This window comes from Typopeltis vanoorti, chromosome 2 (genome assembly GCF_054136105.1).
Source record: "Typopeltis vanoorti isolate ZY-2024b chromosome 2, IOZ_Tvanoo_1.0, whole genome shotgun sequence".
NCBI lineage: Eukaryota > Metazoa > Arthropoda > Arachnida > Uropygi > Thelyphonidae > Typopeltis > Typopeltis vanoorti.
In genome coordinates, this window is record NC_143550.1 from 44,054,670 (window position 1) to 44,073,457 (window position 18,788).

Here is an 18,788-nt window from a genome sequence, read left to right on the forward strand (position 1 = left end):
AGATAAATCAGCAATATTTCAATAGCAATTTCTTTCGTTGTTTTAAATATTTCAATTGCTATATTATCATTGAAGCATGTCTTTCCATTCTTAATATTATGTTCAATACTTGCATAATATTTTTACATATTGTTTCTACCATAATGTTTAAATCTATATTGTAAGGGGTTGGGGGGAGTTTCTTCCATTATTGTACTTATCAGTTACATTGTATTCTGCATTTAAAATTTCATTGCGTTCTCCATCTTTTAACACATTCTCCAGTCAGGACTATGCCTTTTTTGTATCCTTTATTGAATGGTCTCAATGCTTTTCTTTCGGTGTATATTTTCCTTATCATTTCATAAGTTTTCTAATATGATCGAACTCCCTTTACTCTTCTGTTATACTGCACACGTATTTAATCTTATCTTCTTTCCGATCTTTTAACTAACTTATTTTTTTCTCTCTCTGTAATTTCTAGGAATTTCTTTAATTCCTTGAGACAGCCTTTCAAACACCACTCTAATTTTACTCCTTTCTTCTACGAGTTTCTCTGCCTTGTTCAATACCCATTCGTTGTTCTTTTTCGTTCCTTAAACGTTAAACAGGTCTGTTGCCCCTTATTATATACTATCCTAAGTTTTCCCATCTCTTTTCTGTTATACCTTCCGGGCGTTCTCCTTTCCGACTTTCTAGTTTCTCATCCTCCAAAATGTGAAATCGATTCTTTTATAACAACGGAAAAATGTTCTTTTATTTCATTCATTAACTTACACGTTATTATTCTTCATTTTGAATTTTAAATTTACGATTCCTAAATAACTAAGTAATAATCCTACAACTCCTCGCATTCTTAATACAAAGAGTAAACTTTTTAAAATTATCAATGCTTGGATTTGCTTAGTTTTTATATATTTCTGCGTGTTTACATAAAATTCCGATTAATGTAAATATTTCGTCAATACTTAAACTGTAAGTCAGATTTTAAAATTAACGATCTATACACTGCTCGACAAAACAAATAAAACACTTAGAAAATATGTTGTAACTCATGTAGTTTGTGATAAAGCATCACCACCATACCAAAATTCGGTATGGTAGTGTATAATAGAGTAACAGTGAGAGCAGAACCGTTGGACCGGTATAAGGGACATTGCATTGGTATGCATAAGAATTACCAAAAAGATAATATTCCAGAAGTCGTCAGAACACGCTTGAAATAGTCAAACAACATTAGTATGGCTTATGATCCCCTATAACGGGGATCATAACAGTTAAGCAGGCGTAATAACGGTGGTTCATGCTTGATATAAAGGGATCTACATGGTCTATGGCAACAAACTCATTCTTATTGGAGCACACTTCAGTTCAAGTGACCATGGCAATGGTTGTTGGTGTGCAGTGCGATTACAAGGGCGTCCCACATGTTCCATCGGACTTACGTTTTGAAATTGCGCTGTCCGCCCACAGTGATTGGATATATTCAGTTTCAGGATACTCCTCCGCTATTGAATTCTATGGGTAGTGGCATTATCATGCACGAAAAGAAGATCTAGGCTAACGCATCGCCTTCACTTGTTCTCGGTACATCTGCACTATTACAGTATTCCTATCAAAAACACGAAGTGGTGCCGTTTATCATTATTCCAATCCATACGAAAACACTGCCTTTACCGCAACAACGGCTAAAATTGGATTAATCAGAAAACGGAATATTTTTCAGGTATCCAAATCAAGTTTAGACCAACTCTGCGGTGATTTATGGTTAATAAATCACCGCAGTATTCTGCAAGAAAGGCAGTATACGAATCACTGCCCTTCTTGCAAAGAATCTATTTGAATTAAGCCTTCTTAATATTCTGGTTGAAAATACAAGTAAGAAAACACACACACACTCATTAGCACAATGATTTTTAATCTCTATGCGAAATGCATGTACAGTTGGTAGATAATGTTAATGAAAAAAATACAAAAAAAATGTTTTGCCTGTGGCTACAGCAACCTCAGGAAACAGTTGGTTACAACACATTGTAGGTTCAGTCTTCCTCTCAGAGAAAGATAATAACGGTTTTTCCGGGACAACCTTAGCTACCATAGTGCAGTGACTACACTTCGTGACACATTAAACCAACGTTCTACTTTCGCCAGCAACCCCCAGGCTTCGATTTGTCCAACAACCTGCCATCTCAAAGAATCATCTAAACAATGATACCTTGCTATTCTGAAGGTGCCGGAGATTTGGCTAACCCAATTAAGTAACTAAAAATGGGAATGAAATAATGTTACTGCAACCCGTTTTTAAGAATGAGTAATTTGCACTGTGTGGGGACCTGTTGAGTGATAGATCAATGCCTATTATATGTGGTTCGCCTTCAGATATACTGTTAAAACTAAACTTAATTAAAACATTTTGTACTGTTAATTTTGTCGAGTTGTGTAGAAAGAAGGTACGATGTATGTGGTATATGTTGAGACGTCGACTTTCACCGGTTATTATCCACATCTGTCACATTATGAAGGAAAGTGACATTAAACCACAAATGATATTGATCTTAGCTCTTTCTTGACACACAGATGATAGTATACTTTTAAATCAATCCACTGAGTTTTGTGGACGGTTTAACTTGAATAAATTAAATTGAATAAATACTGCAACAACTCAAGTATGAGAAACCAATAAAATGATAAATGAAAATTAGGAACATTGAATTTTCAATGGAAAACTTGAAGAAAAATCTTTCTTCAGTATAGATAATTTTTTAAATGAAAATATCAAATTAAATATTTCTCATCTAGGTTGGCCGCTCAGTTGAAAGCGTGTTTGCTCTCTGCTTTGAGTTAGAATCACATGCGTGGCATAGAGGATTGCTGAATGGCATTAGGAGATATGAGTTAGTTGAATAAATTTATACTTATAAGAGAGAATTTAGCCAACATACTCAACTTACAAAATATAACATTGTATTGAAATTAATTTTATGTTTCGGAAACTAAGTCGTAAATAAAAACAAACAGTTGATGGAAGACTGGATCCGGAGCTTTGTAAGTTGGGAGGAAAATTATCAGAATAAACAGTGATGGGATCGTATTAAAAAAAAAGAGGATATGCTAAAAATGAAAATGTTATCATTAGCTAATCTAAGCTAGCTAGTCATTTAAACAAAATGGGAGTGAATCTTCAGCAAAACAGGTATTAGAACGATGCCAGTAAAAGAAAGATCTTAGTGGGTAAATGAATTTAGTAACATCCCAGAAGACCGAAATGTAAGGTCTGACAATATTTGAGACCGGAGAAAGATTAATTCGTTGATATGAAACTAGTAATGTTAACTTAATTGTTCCCTTGAGGGGGTCATGTCAAGAAATGATGGCAACGACTATTCACAGCAAAGATAACATGTATTAATCTGTGATAATAAGAGTAATAATGATCAGGTTTGCGTAGCGTATGTAGAAAGTAACGTTGATTGGGGAATAATATCCTTGAATATGGGATTACAGAGACGATCCTCATACAGGTCCAATATCCAAAATATTGTCTAGCATTAAGAAGTTTTGTGTACAATGATTAGATATTCTATAGGATATCCTGCCAAACACAGTCTAGTTCCAGTAATTTAGGGTGTGTGCGATGTATGCTGATGGTTCACAGGACCCTTCCTTCAGTTTCTGTTAAAAATCGACTACTGACCTATCTACTGCAGCTTTCTTCTTCTTTAACCTTTTGATTCTGTCCACTGCTGGACGAAGGTCTCTCCCCATGATTTTCCAAACTACTCGGTTTCCTGCTTCTCCCATCCATCTCACTCCTGCAATTTATTCCGGTTCATCCCTCCACCTTCTTCTCGATCTTCCTCTTTGTCTCGCTTCATCCATTTGTCTCCACTCTGTTGTTTTTCTGGTCCATCTCCACTTAGCCTGTTTAACGTATTTTACAATATCCATGACACCTGTTTGAGATCTTATCCAGGTATTTGTCTTCCTATCTTTTAATGTTATTTTTAGCATACTTCTTTCCATGCGATGTCGTGTTGTTCTCAGCTTTTTGTTTTGGTCTTCTACTGCAGCTTTACCATATTCAAATACATGTAAACATGTAATGCGAGTAGAATTCTTCAGCATAATGGCTTTATCTAAGGGTCCTATAACATCACCCGATATCTCGAAAGGAATATGGACTTTGATAGTATGTCGCGTGCAATTATTTGGAGATCAACCTTGTCGACGAAAGAAGATATCCATCTAAAAACAAAATCTTTGTTGATTCCATTCTTACCCCATAATTCCATAAAGTTTCCATTAATTTTAAAACAACCTGTTGTCATCGATTTAAGGAACGTGTACTCAGCATGTGGCTCTCCGGCCAGATAACGACATTATATTCTGTTCGCAATATATTAAAAGTGGATTCATTAATCAGAAGAGATACGTTAAAGAATTCTGTATCTGATCTCTCTCTTACACCTTCCAAAATTAAACTATTTTTAAGCTGGATCAGCGCTACATGCATGTCGCCGCTTAATTTTAGACTCGTACCTGACATCTCTTATTTGCTACAATACACCAACTACAGCAAGCTGACGACAAATTAATTAGCGATGATATCGCTAGGCGTTCGATTATAATAACGCTTGCGAAAAATGTACGGTCATTGAACGCTGACGGGAACAATAAGTGTTCATCGATCTACCTCAAAGAGGAGGTACCTGGTCTTCACTGCGTGTGTTCACAGTCACCTCATTTCGTTTTTTTTCTTCTTTTCCCTCATGTTTAGATGACATGCTGTCAGTGATAAATGACTCGTAATGTGCTTTAATCGTCAACTGTGGCATCCTAGGCAACGCTTACTCCATCCACGGACTAATTGATTCTCTCTGTTGCTGTTTACTGGTATTTGCAGTTTAGCGTCTAATAAATGTTAATTTATTTTTACTGAATGCGCGAATATAATCGTGTCGTTGCTAACAATCATATTGCGACAGAATGCGAGTTGGAGATATCCGATTAAAATATTGAAAATAATCTTTAACGACACCATTTTAGAATATCATCTAATGATGCTAGTATTGACTACCTTAAAATGTAGATGTGATTTACACTTTCAGAACGATGTCCAATATTTCAATAGCATTTAATCATTGTGAAACAACGCAGTATGAGGTCATGTAAGCATATAACTGTTTTACATTGTACAGGAAAAAAAAACATTTTTTAACAAAATATTATAAATAAAATATTCATAAACTATTGATTCTTTGGTAGTTTTTAATAAAAAAAAAGTAAAAAGTTGATATTCTAAAAATGACTAACTTTTAGAACTGCGTGCTGATTTGCAACCTTCAAAGAAAAGAAAAATTAGCAGTGAACATTTAGAAACCCCCCCCCTTTTTTTGTAATTGCATTAACGTATAATGACAATATTTATTATCACAACTATTATCCTGAAAAGTAATTTTTTGCCTCGTTTTTCCATCAATCTGAGTCTATCGAAATGACTCCATAAATATCCTAAACTATAATAAATAATTCTAGTGACATAATTTAGAAATCAAATAATTTCTGATAAAAATAGATCAATTATAGTGAAAACAAGTCTATAATTAACCAGTCTTGAATCTGCAATTGGAAACGAATACATAAAATCTACCTTAATCTTGAATAAGATTGAAAAATAACATCAGTAAACTCACCTGATTTCTCAGAGCTCTCATTTTTAGCCCAATTCTCAGATCTGTAATTTAAGGGTTGTTTAAAATAGCTGTTGTATAAAGCTAGTTCAGTGTTTTGGCATTTCAGTTCAGATTATTCTATTGTATTGTTCATATTAAATTTGCCATTATCATTAAACGTATACCTAATAATAGTAGTTGATGATTTTCACTGTCCTACTATTTTATTATTTTTGTTTCTGATTTTAATATCGGCTTTGGTGGGGCCATTATACATTTCATTCAAAGCGTACCGAACAATTGGCGAGAGAATGATTGTGCTCATTACTTATGATACATATTGCTTTACTCTGTAGGATTTTCGATCAGTATAAAAGCTGTTATGATCAACTATTTGTGTTGTTTACAATATTTAATTCTTCTCAATTTTTAATATGGAAAAGTAGTCTATAAGTTACGAGAAAAATGAACGCTTCTTGAAACATATGGAAAATAATCTGCGACTTAGGAAGTAATAATTAAAAGCTTTAACAGAAACTCTCATAACAAAATGCAGTAATTCAGATCGCTCTATCAAAAGAGCATTGAAATATTGTCGAATGTTTAATGTTGTTACTTGTAGCTGGAATTTTTTTTTCATATAGTGACAAAAGAAGCCAAAAGAAAACATCTTCTGATGAGCTATTTTCATAAACATGAAAAACGGAACACCCTAGACGTTTGCAGTACAGATTGATGGATTGACTCCATTTATAGCTTTCTTGTTAACTAACTGATCTATAAGAAGCTACATGAAAGCTGACTGACTTGTTTCACTCGTGCGGAAAGTATGTGGCTTACTCATCCGCTACCTTCATTTAGCAATAAAAATGGTCCTTTTATTGTCACAGCACTGGCAAGTGCTAAATGCTTCATATAATCTCTCTCTCTCTCTCTCTCTATTTGTAAAAGGAGAAATCTTTGGATGAAACACCGTTCAGGCTAGTAAATGGCTAATCAACTTCATTTAATTACTCTTCAAATGAACCTGTTTTAATCTAAATGAATTAACCATCTATATTTATCTTGATTTGGTTGATTGATAGAGTAAAAGAACGAAGGAAGAATGGAATTTTATCCTGTTATTAACCATAGGAAATTCAATTCTTTGTATTTTTTTGTTAAGGCGTAGAAAAAAAAGTAAGGAAATCATTGCAAAAGATCACAATAAATGCATAAAATAATAAGGGTGGATTTCTTAACTGAAATCTTATGTAATGATACTAATCATCGTGAAAACGACTGAGCTAAGAACCGTTTTTGACTGCGCACATACTTTTGTTTTGCCAAATTCTGCCATTTAAGTGGACCTATTGAAACAACTAATATTAATAGCGATTGGCAAGTACCAACGTTTATCAAATTCTCTCGGATCAGGAAAGAATTTTTTCATTTTAAATTATTTTTTAACAAAAACAGAATTATAATAAAAAAAGAAGAAATATTTTATTCCTGTTGAAGGAAAACATTGTACAGTATGTTCATTATAATGTCAACTTTTGTTGTAAACTCGCTAAAAGTTTTTCTGGTAATTGAAATGCAGCAAGCAGTATTTATAGATGCAATTAAGTTACAAGGAGGACACAATTTTTCAATTTGTTTCGTCTTTAAGATCGAACAGATTTCATCTGCAAATTTCTTGTATTCAGTCTTCGATATTCCATACGGACTTCGTCCACAAAGAAAGGAGTCTCGCTGTTCATGAAGTAGCGGCGTGTCAAACTTTTATTATCGAAACCTTTGGACATTTAATAGCAGTTAATAATCCACATTCTATAGAATGAAGAGCGAGAAATCGGACACTCTAACGTAGTTTTAAAATTCCTTCACAAATAATATTCAGTTTTTGAATAACTATGAGAGAGAATATGTTGGTATGATCATCGATATTAAATATATACGATGTCCAGTTGAAAGATTTTGTTACTGAAATAACCTAGAATGGCAGACAGAAACTGGTGCGTCTACTGCCCACTCTCATCAACCTTTCCATTTCTGAATGGCCAGTTTTCTGTTAGACATATCACGGGATGGTGGGACTTCATCTTTTAATGGGAAATCTCTTTCATTTTGATAAATAAAAACTTCATCTGCAGTTTTATTGGCTTACCACAAACAAGAGGTGTCAGAAAACCTGCGCATATATATCGATGCAATGCAGCATCACTTTTATGTCACCCATCAATGGTTAAAATAAGTATGGAACCTCCATGTAAAGTACTGAAACCAGCCGTAATTTACAGAATAATACACTTACGTCTAGTGTTTGTTTAGCTTTATGTGAAACATCAATAATTATTTTGTGTATTCTATTTAAATTTTCATGTCATCTGAAGTGTTAAAAATTGTCTATTCTTAATTTCATTAAGATTGGGAACTTCTGTGACAAGACGAGATTTATTTCTCTTTATGGAATAAATTAAACATCTAATCTTTCTTCACAACATGCTATACATATCTATTGTTTGGATAATATATTTACTATATTTCTTTTAATCATCATCATCAAACATCGTCCTCATCAATCCTCATCCTTCTTACAATACAATAGTTTAGAAGAGTGCATTAAGTTGTTAATGATCCATGGTTCTTGCTAAACCACTTCACTTGGTAAGCAGAGGATCAACTTCTGTTACATTCCTTTTTCAACAAGTGTGTTTATGAATAATCAGTGATGTAACTCAGCGGGATCAAGAGGAAAGTGCTCACAAGAGAACGGCAAACTAACCTTTCAATTTTTTTTTAGATTACTTTCCGATGGATGCCCTCATTTCAGAGGAGGAAAAACAAAAAAATATAAGATTTGGATTACATTATTTATATCTCGAATCAGTCCTGAGTAACTGAAATATTTAACTTCATTCTCCATATGTGAAAATATTTAGAGTATGGAGGTGACAATAATAGTCACTGGCTCTTGTCGGAAAGTTTTATTTCTATGCAACTGTGAGTAATATTAATTGCAAATATGATTATAGCTTATTCATATTTTGTGGACGAATTTTCATACTTTCCAAGGCACTTATAATATTTTAGTGACCATTCATTATGTCATATTTTCAGTACACAATTATAGGGCTGCAACCTCTCACATCAGCAACCAAACCGAATCAGCGTATCTTTCCTATGATATAGATAGCAAAAATATAAAATCTGGATATACCAAGAGAAATATCTCTACTATCACTACCAACCGAAATTTGGTTACTTGGAAAAAAAAATCACTGACATCTTTATACAAAGGAAACACGAAAAATCAGTATTGAAACAGAAAGCAGTCTAACATCGGATTAACCTATTCTGCAAATCTGCTAAGATTAATGAAAATACGGAGACAGCTAAGGAGAAAGAGAGTAAGTAAAACTTCTCTCTCTCCCTTAGTTAATTTAGTTTTATTTATTTATACACTTTAGTTTATTCATATTTCAACCAAATGCGAATAAACTAAAATTCTTCTGTTGAGTAAGTAAAATACTACAGAGAAGATTTTGTAAGCTGAGAACAAACACGTGACAAACTAAGTTTAAAACTTATATTTCCTGTTAAATGGAAAACAAGTAAGTTCGTGACTTTGATATAGCAATGAATAATAAGCCTGGAGACATCAGTAGGATAATGTACACACTTCGCTGTAATTTGCTAAAAACACGGAATACATTACATAAAAAACTCATGGCAGAGATCCAAAAGTAAGAATGTCTTTGACAAAACCATCTATCAGTTTTTATTAAGCACTTCCTTTTTCACGATAGTTTCACACCAATGCCCTCATCTAGGGAACTACGTCAACTTGGTCACGTCTTATATAAGAAAAGATTAGATGCTAATAAGCACTACTTTGAATATATTCTTAACACTTAGGATACGTACATAGCTGTGAGCTGACAGATGACAAATCTGAGCTTCAAAGTTCTTCCAACGCCAAATTAGTTGAATCCGGTTGACGTTCTAAATATAGGCGGCGCAATGACATGTTCCCGGATGTCAAGATTACAAATCACGTAATATATTGCTATTTTAAAGAGAGAAATCACTTAATCAACTGACTCCAAAATAAAGCGAAACATCTTATGGCTTGTTCAGAATGCATGTGTGGAATTTATCAGTGAATAAAATTAGAAATACATGACAACTATTCGCTAACGTTCCTGCTTTTTATCACTTAAGGACATTTTGTGTCTGAAATGAAATCGGATCAGTGTTTAGGTATAAAAATATAATTTTTGGACAGATGAATAATATTATCTCACACTTTGAGTCTGTTTAAGACTCAGTTTTGTTTTTTTCAACTGCTTTCCACACAGCGTCGTAGCTTTGGACTGCATGTTATACTGGCTCATAGAAAGCACCAATTAGCATGCCACTAAAGGTCATTGTGGGAATTTAATTTAATTAGGATCAGAGCTCAGCGGGTTTACCTAAAGTGGAGACACTTGAAGTTTGGATAGCTTCGACTGCAGAACTAACTGGCACGAAAAGAGAATAAGAATAATTGTGTACTAGAATATTATGAATATTTTCGAACTATAAGAATGTGAATGTACTGGATAAGAAGTTTTGGAAGGAAATGTGTAAAATGCAAAATTGAATTATTTAAATGGAGAAAATCTGCATGCTAATGTCGAGGATCCAGGTCTAACAGACATTCTTGAAAACTTGTATTAACTAATATGGGAATATTTTCTTTTACATGGCAATTATAGCCACTGTCTCAATGATAGTCATTTAAAACCAAAACTGTTGCCTTGCATTTAATCAATTTACTCGCAAAAATAGACGGAAGATTCTCTATTCTCTATCATTAATTTCTTATGTTTAGTACATTGAAAACTACAGTCAGTGACAGCATAAAATTGCAGATTATTTTATACAGTTTTATAATTGGCGAGGGTAGTGCCGACAAATCTATGGCACGTAAGATGTTTTGGCACCTGGGGCACACACTGTCGTTATCATATTTTTTTTTCTACCTAGCAGTTAAATAAGAAATTTAGGTTAAAGGTATATGACACGTGCAAAGAAATCTTCAATTTCTCATACACTTGACATTGTTGTTGCCAGATAGTTTTGAATGATGGTGTGCAGGATTATGGACACGCGATTTGTGTTATAAATATTATTTAGGTAATGACAGGAGATTATTTCATTAGTTCCAGTAGAATCATGAACCTCTTTTGCTAGGAAGAAGTTATGTATTGTACTGTTTTTAAAAATAAATGAAAACTTTTTTTACATATTTTGTTTTAAAAGTTCAAGAGAACACATTGTAAATTGCCGGCCTGGTTGGCCGAATGGTTAGAGTATCCGCTTTCCAGCCAAAAGGCTACTGGTTCCCGCTGTGGGCATGGATGTTTATGATTGTTTTTGAAAATACTAGTCACGGTAGATGGCGTTGGTATAGTTGCGGTTAGTTGTAGTAGGTGGATTAAGTGGTAGAGACAGAGATTTGTAGAGTACGTGCCCTCCATTGATGAGCCTTTGGACTCCCTGGAGATGTCGTATAATAATAAATTATAATGTACAAGGAATTACATTATAGTGTTCATTTTTTATGCAAGAGTAATAATGTGAAGTATCATAACGACAAACCCCTTCTACGTGAAGGCACGCATCAGATTATCTTAGTATCTCAATGCACAGTAATATGGGACAGTAGGAAGTGCCGCGACGAATTCTTCTCTTGAAGAGCATTTTTAAAAGGTGTTTAAAAATATTATAATATTATAATTATAATATTATATTTGAAAATATTATAAATACATATATATAGTATAATTTAATACATATATAGCTTTATTTAAAGAATAAAAATAACATTTTGTTGATGAGAATTTCAGCGAGTGCGCAACTCTAAATATGTGCTTTAAAAAAGATGTTATCAAGTTAAAATTTGATTTCAGCTAAATCCAATTGCGTAGATAGCAATGAAATATAGAAGAGAAATTCTTTGAAATAACAGTTTGTCGAGAAAGGTTTAATGATAATAATAATAATGTATTTGCGTAGGCTACTCAAATATACCTTGTCACTGCTCTTACCTTATTATGAAATGTAATTAGAATAATGAAACATAATTTACATTTAACAAACACGACTTGACTGCTCTATGGATTGTTTTTCATCTACACAATATCATATTCTGTTATTAATCACTCTACATTCATTGTGGACTCATAGAACACCAAACAGATTTTATCATTCACGTTACTCACTTAAAATAGTTTTTAAAAAAATTCTGTGACCTTAGTCTTAAATGAGGAGACTATTTTTGATGAATATAATGTTCGAGTAAGTTTTTCTTGTTTTATGAAATCTAGAATCTCTCTGGATAGATTGTAATGTTTACTCCAATATGCTTCCTGACAGCACCGTTTACTCGTATAACAACATGATTTAAATTATACTCTAACCAGGATTTCAGTGCTTTCACCATGTATTTGATAAAGCAAATAATATACATGACATAACTAATTTAAACGTGTAGAATTCAGCATGATTTATAGTGTGTTGGTTCGACAGAAAAAGAAACAAAAATACCTAAAATCGCCCTTGCGGCAAACGATATCGTAAGAAAGATTTTCTTGATTATGGTATTTGTCAGTATGGAAGGAAAGAAAGAAAATATCAAGTTCTTTGTAGAAGAATTATACAACATAATTTCGGCAGTCAAAATGAATTGTAGATATGTTAGTTATTAACTGGAGTCTCAATGAGTTTTGGATAAGTAATATTATTTCACGTAATATCAAAGATGTAGCAATACTCCAGAAGCCACAACATATTCCAGTGGCTTCTGGGTTATGTCTAAAACATCTACTTCTATGCAAATTGAAGGTAAGGGGAGGGTGAAGATTTGATGACTTGTTTTGATAAATAGATAAAATTAAGATGGCCATTGTTAAGTTTATAGACAATATTTAGAGATACGTGGATTAAAAAAATGACTAATAATAAAAGATGCTCAAAACTTCAGATAATAATAAAAATTTAAAACTTTAAGGAAATTAAACACTAATCAACACAATCAGGACATTCAAACATCAATTTTATGATGCGGTAAAGCAATTCACAAAAGCGGAAGAGTTTTCAACTGTAGGATAAAGATAGTGAAAAACAATTTTAAGGACGTATAACAAAGCCAAAATCCTGAGAATAACAATACCCAAACATGAAAAGGTTTGGGTATTGTTATTTCCTAATGGAAGAAGACGTTTTGAAACTGGAATAGTTGAAGGATCTTAAAACATCATATCTTATTCTAACTTCTGTATACTACATATAAACATAAGAGCTTAGTATAAAATCTGGACACGTCAGAGAAAGAGTTAAGCATGCTATTTCAAAGTATATACTAACTATATGCTTTGTATATACTGCAGAGTACATACTAAATCGTAGTTTGCTTGGATTGTTTTGAATCATGGCTGAAGCAGCCAAGGCTATAAGGCGAGTCTTTGGCTCTTAATTGTGCATGTTCTTCGGACCGGTTTGCTTCCTTTCTATGCGGAAGCAAAACCCCCTAACTGTACTATAAAACCGGCTGACAACTTTTCAGTTGTAAAACCCTTATGAAGTTCTCCGCGTCCTACGCGGAGAACTTCATAAGGAAGAAAGGGCATCGTCTTTACTCACTGAGCTACTACAGAGACAATAAATTAGCAGATGATTTTAAAAAGGTGCTGCAAAGATCATTGAGAAGTATCAAAAGTGAATCAATTTACTATCTAGGGGGTTGTAAATATTGTCTTGCTTAAAACTACTAGAGAGAGAAAGAGAGGGAAAGAATGCGTAAATATTATGTGCGACCACAGCCTTAGATAGTATATTTTTCAACCAACGAAGAAACTGAGAGAGTAGATAGACATACTGACGATGTCGTGATTATAAACATAACTGATAATGCTACTAATTAAGCCAGGATTATGTGAATACAACATAACAGACCATTTTCGTATACCAGTCAAAATCCAGTATATATGAGGCTGTGGAGATTAACGAAAATAATGATACTTCGGTAGAAACAAAGACAGTAACAAAGCAATTATGAAATCTGAAAATTATTTCCGAAACATCAAGCTCAAGTTATTCCACACATAAACAAATAGCTTTGAATATTGGTTCTCAAACTTGCTCTGCAAAAATGTAATTGAAGGAATTGAATAGTGAGAGAGAAAAAAATAAATATAAAGAGAGAACTGAAAATGTAATAAACAAAATGAAAATGTACATAAATATGAAATATCGGAAGCGCACATATGAAACAGAATATAGATTATTCACTTCACTTCTCCAGAGTGGAAAGACAAAGGAATTGAATTCGCTAACGGCGGTAACGTTGCAACAAAGTAAAGAACAAAAAATGCTTGGGTTTATTTCTAATCTCCGAACATAAACCACGAATAATTGTGGATATACTTAATGGCAACAAGGCTCTAGGGAATGACGGAGACCGGAAGAATGAGGCAAACTTGTAGTAAATGTCATACAAAATTTATTCTTTATATATTTGTTTTAAAAAAAACAAATCCTTTTCGATAGGAAAATTCAGAATAACACTACTTTACCTTAGTATTTTTCATTTGATGAAATAATCTTTTTAATAGTTATCTAAATAGTATTTATTTCATTATATGATAATGCTAGTTTCATGGTTAGCTTTTACTCAGTTAATTTGCTAGAATATTCATGTTTTCTGAATATTATGGCAAATTATCTTTTGATAGAAAAAGCCAAGCCACTATCTCTTTATAGTACGCTGCTAGTTTTTGTGACTGATGTTAAAAATACCAGAATGTTCAGGTCAGGTTAGCTATCGTGTATCGCACACTCGAGGAGCTGTAGAATATCATTTTCTAAACGACGTGATATGTTTATTTTAATTTGACTCAATTCCATTGAGACAAAATCATTACCGCAATAATTACATTTTTGATTACTATATTCATGTAGTATACCTTTCCACAGCATTCTGGTGTAGGTTAGTGATTTAAATTCGGAAGTGTTATTATATTATGCATTATATTATATTTATTTGCTCATAGTCGCACTGTCAATATCGCAAATTCACGTTCTTTGTGATACATTCTAGAAATTCTTATAATTACATTTAGTATAAAATCTTTCGAAATGTCTGTACTAAGAGTATATTTTGCATTAGTGCTTGGTTGTATTACCGACTAGTTTTAATTGTTAGATGTAATACTACAGTTTCATTCAAACTGTTTTACTTCATAAGCTTTTGCCGCTGATTTTACAGGCATTCTATTATGCAAATGTATTCTGGAATTCAGTAAAGAATTTGTAGCTGAGGAGGGAGCGGAGGGCTTTCAAAAATTTAATTTACAAATGACCAAATTATTATTATTATTATGTGACACCTCCAGGGAGTCCAATACTCATGGAGGGAGGGGACCTCGATTTCTTAAAATTTTAAAGAAAATTAGTTCAATCGTTCTTAATACCAGTTATAAATTTTATAGCATACTTATCTTTTTTTATATCAAATTAACACTGAATTAGTCTCCGTAGCTCACTGGGTATAGACTTGGTACTTTAGTTGGAAAGAACCGGATTCGAACCCGCTTATTGAGATCATTATTTTCAAAGGTTTTAGTTCTGTATTCACTTAACAGTGGATGCAACTGTTCAACTTACTGCACTATGCTGTCTCAGCATGCATTTCTGCCTAAGGAGAGAGACAAAACACTCACTAGGAGCCAAGTTTTTGATTCAAAGTTTAGGTAATGATTTTCCTTGCTCAGTGTGAGACCACCCCTCCTTATTGGAGGCCTCAAACTGATTGTGAAATTTCCATTTGTACAGCGGGATGCCAAGAATTATCTGAGTCTCCATAGCTCAGTTGGTACCGAAAAAGCCTTGGAAGGGCGTTGGGTTCTCAGATAAATGTTCGATTGCTGTCTGTGATGCGAAGAATTTTTAACAGAGTTTTTCAATCAAAGGAATTAGCTGGTCTCATAGGGCGGGCGAGGTTTTTTTTTAACCTGAAACTCGGGTTTTTCTTTCCTCCAAACAGGCCAAGCCGGTTCCTTGAAGGCACATGTAGACCGACATAGAACACTGTTGTCAAGAAAGACAACGAAATCTCCTTGTCTGTAATAATTTCCCAATAAAGTAACATTGATACCCAACCAACGAACACACACACGCATCTTATCTATCCACGGAACTAAAACGTGCTGTACTTTTTCAGCATCCCTGAATGGAATTACCATTGATGTGATCCTGTGGCTTCCTCTCTTGGAAGGGGGTTGCAGCTGATTACTAGGGAGATAATGACGCAAGTGGTTTCCCATTGCCTTCCTTGCCGTATTTTTTTATGACTGTAGCCTGTGTGTTCACGGGCCCGGTTTACCTGCTTGCGGGATGAAAACCCCCAGATAAACTGGCGGAAAAAGCCCTGCTGTCCACGCCCAAGACTGGCTAACTTGGCTATGGTTGATGAAAATCCTTCAGCTCCTCACGTCGTCGACGGGAATCGAACCTAGGACACTCCTTCCCTAGACATATGGTTGCGAAGCGCAAGGCCACTAGGCTAACCGCGCGGACCGATGTTTTAATGGTAATAGGAATTACCATTAAAACATCTATTTTTAAAGTGTCGTAATGGGCACCGCCAGCCTTATTCGATATTTAATTATGCTCTCAAAATCTTTGATATGACGTAGACTTCATTATAAATACAGATTGAACCTCTGTTTGAATAGTGTTCGTCTGGAACGAAATTTCCATTGTTGTTTTGGATAAATATGATTTTTATTTCGAACTTCTCAAATGTAAGAGAAAGATTGGCAGAAAAATAAAAATATAATTTATGGCCGATTAAGAGACAGTTGAGATTAAAACGTGGTGCTTTCGCTTTATTTCTTTCACAGTTCAGAGGTTTAAAGAAGAAAAAATAAAATTTCTCTGATGACCATTTATATATATTTAAGAGTATAAAAATTTTCGCTTCTCCTCCAGACGTAATACGAAACTCATATTTGAAATTAGGGAAGTGGTATATGAACCCCCCCCCCCCCATCAAAGATCTCCACGTGAGGTTTAATTTGCTTACTATTTTCAAACTAATGTTTTAAAACGCTTTTGACTCTCTCTCAAGATCTTATATTTAAATATAAAACGGTTGAAATCAACCCCCCCCCCTTCCTGGAAAATTAGGATATTTTATGCTTTGTATCTAGAATGTATTATCTAATTTAGCAATTGAATAATTTTCTACCAAACTCATCTTTATTCTTAGGAGTTCATTTGTTAGGCAAAATATCTTCATCACTTTTATCTAATCTTGGTAACATAAATTTCAAACGATCATTCTATTTGCTACACTAATACATTGCCATTGATGAATTTTACTTTCTCACATTTATGCTGCTGGCAAAAGAGTTTCTGCATTAGAAAATTTAATTTTAATTTTGCTTTGCTAGAACTACACGTATTCATTTCAACTACAGTTCACTACGTTGTATCACGCCAATGCCCTAAGGCCACACTTGGCATCATTTGCATCTATTTATTTAAACAACATGCGTGTTTGTCACTGCATGCAAGTGCTAATTTTAACAGCATGAAATTAAAAATTAAAAGCATTCGTAATCATGTGACATTCATTCAAATATGTGTGAAGGACTGTAGATTGTTAAAAAAAAAATAGGAATAATTTTAGAATCGTTATGGCTTCTATTCGTTTGCTTACGTGCATAGAAATCAATGTATTATTTAGTATTGTATAGACTTTATAATTAGTTCAATTCAATGAATGAATATTTCTTTAATAATACTAAAAGCCAACTGAAGTTCTATTTAAATTTTTTCCTTATGAAAAGCTGTTCTCTTTTATTACCGGAGGCTGATTAGCCTTTGTTGCATTCAATCTGCGTCGCATTGTGATGTCCTTCACATGCATATCTAGTCAATGTAGGTTTGTCTCAAAATTGTAGTGCTTTATGTCATATATGTATTTATTCATTTAGAAGGTTTGTTAGCATGGATTTCTGCCTAATAAAAGAGAAACCCTGTGTAGTAGGAGCCACGTTTTTAATCTCTTATTATTTTTTAATTATAAATTAAAAAGTTATAATTCATTTTTAATGATGAAATATAATCAGTGGGGTGTCTATTCTCATCCACATGGATGTAAACAGAAACCAGAATGCGTTCCTTAGGCAGGCACTGATTTGCTCGCTATATCGGAAGTACTAACTGAGCTTTCCACTTCTAAACGGAAAAACGGAAAAGATGTATAATTGCTAAGAACGTAGAACATTTTTTAAATGATAATTTTTTATAAAAATATTTATTATTATTATCAACATTAGAAACTTCCAGAGCACTGACACATCGAGGGAAGCTGTACATCACCCGCACCAGATGTCATACCTTAAATCAATGGAATTACCATTGTAACAGGCAAATTGTTCTCACTTACTGCTCAATGGGAGAAAAAATCTAGCTGTCGCATCTTTCTTAACTATATACAAATGTAACTTGACCGAATGCTCCCTTTGTCTCCCTCACCTTCCATATAATGAAAAGTTTCATCAGTTTATACCTATAATACCCCTTAAGAAAAATATAGACCTATATCATATCCCCCCCCTTCCTCCTGTTTACCAGTGTCCTCAGTTCCACATATTCTCAATCTGCCCTTGTGATCTACATTCCGTAATCCTTTCCCTTGCATCCTTTCCACAGCTTCTTTATCCCCTCCGAACTAGTAGACCAAACATGCTCACGGTAGTTCAGTGCTGTAGTAGCAAGGTCTTGTAAACAGGCAAAATGACTTCCATATCCTTACATGTCAATTCGTTGCGACATTGCAATTATCCTCTGAGTTGTATTTGCATTTTTGTAATGTGACCTTCGAACTTCAGTTTCCAATCCATAACTCCAAGATCCGTAGGATCATCAATTTTTGGTAACAAAATTCTACCAATATGATATACCGTCGGAAATAGCATCACCCGAAACTGCGTACTTTTACATTTACTAAAATTGAAGTGATAGGCATTATCATTCGCCCACTATTCGAAGCTTATTAAATCATTCTGTAAGCCCTCTATACGTAGCATGTATTGCATA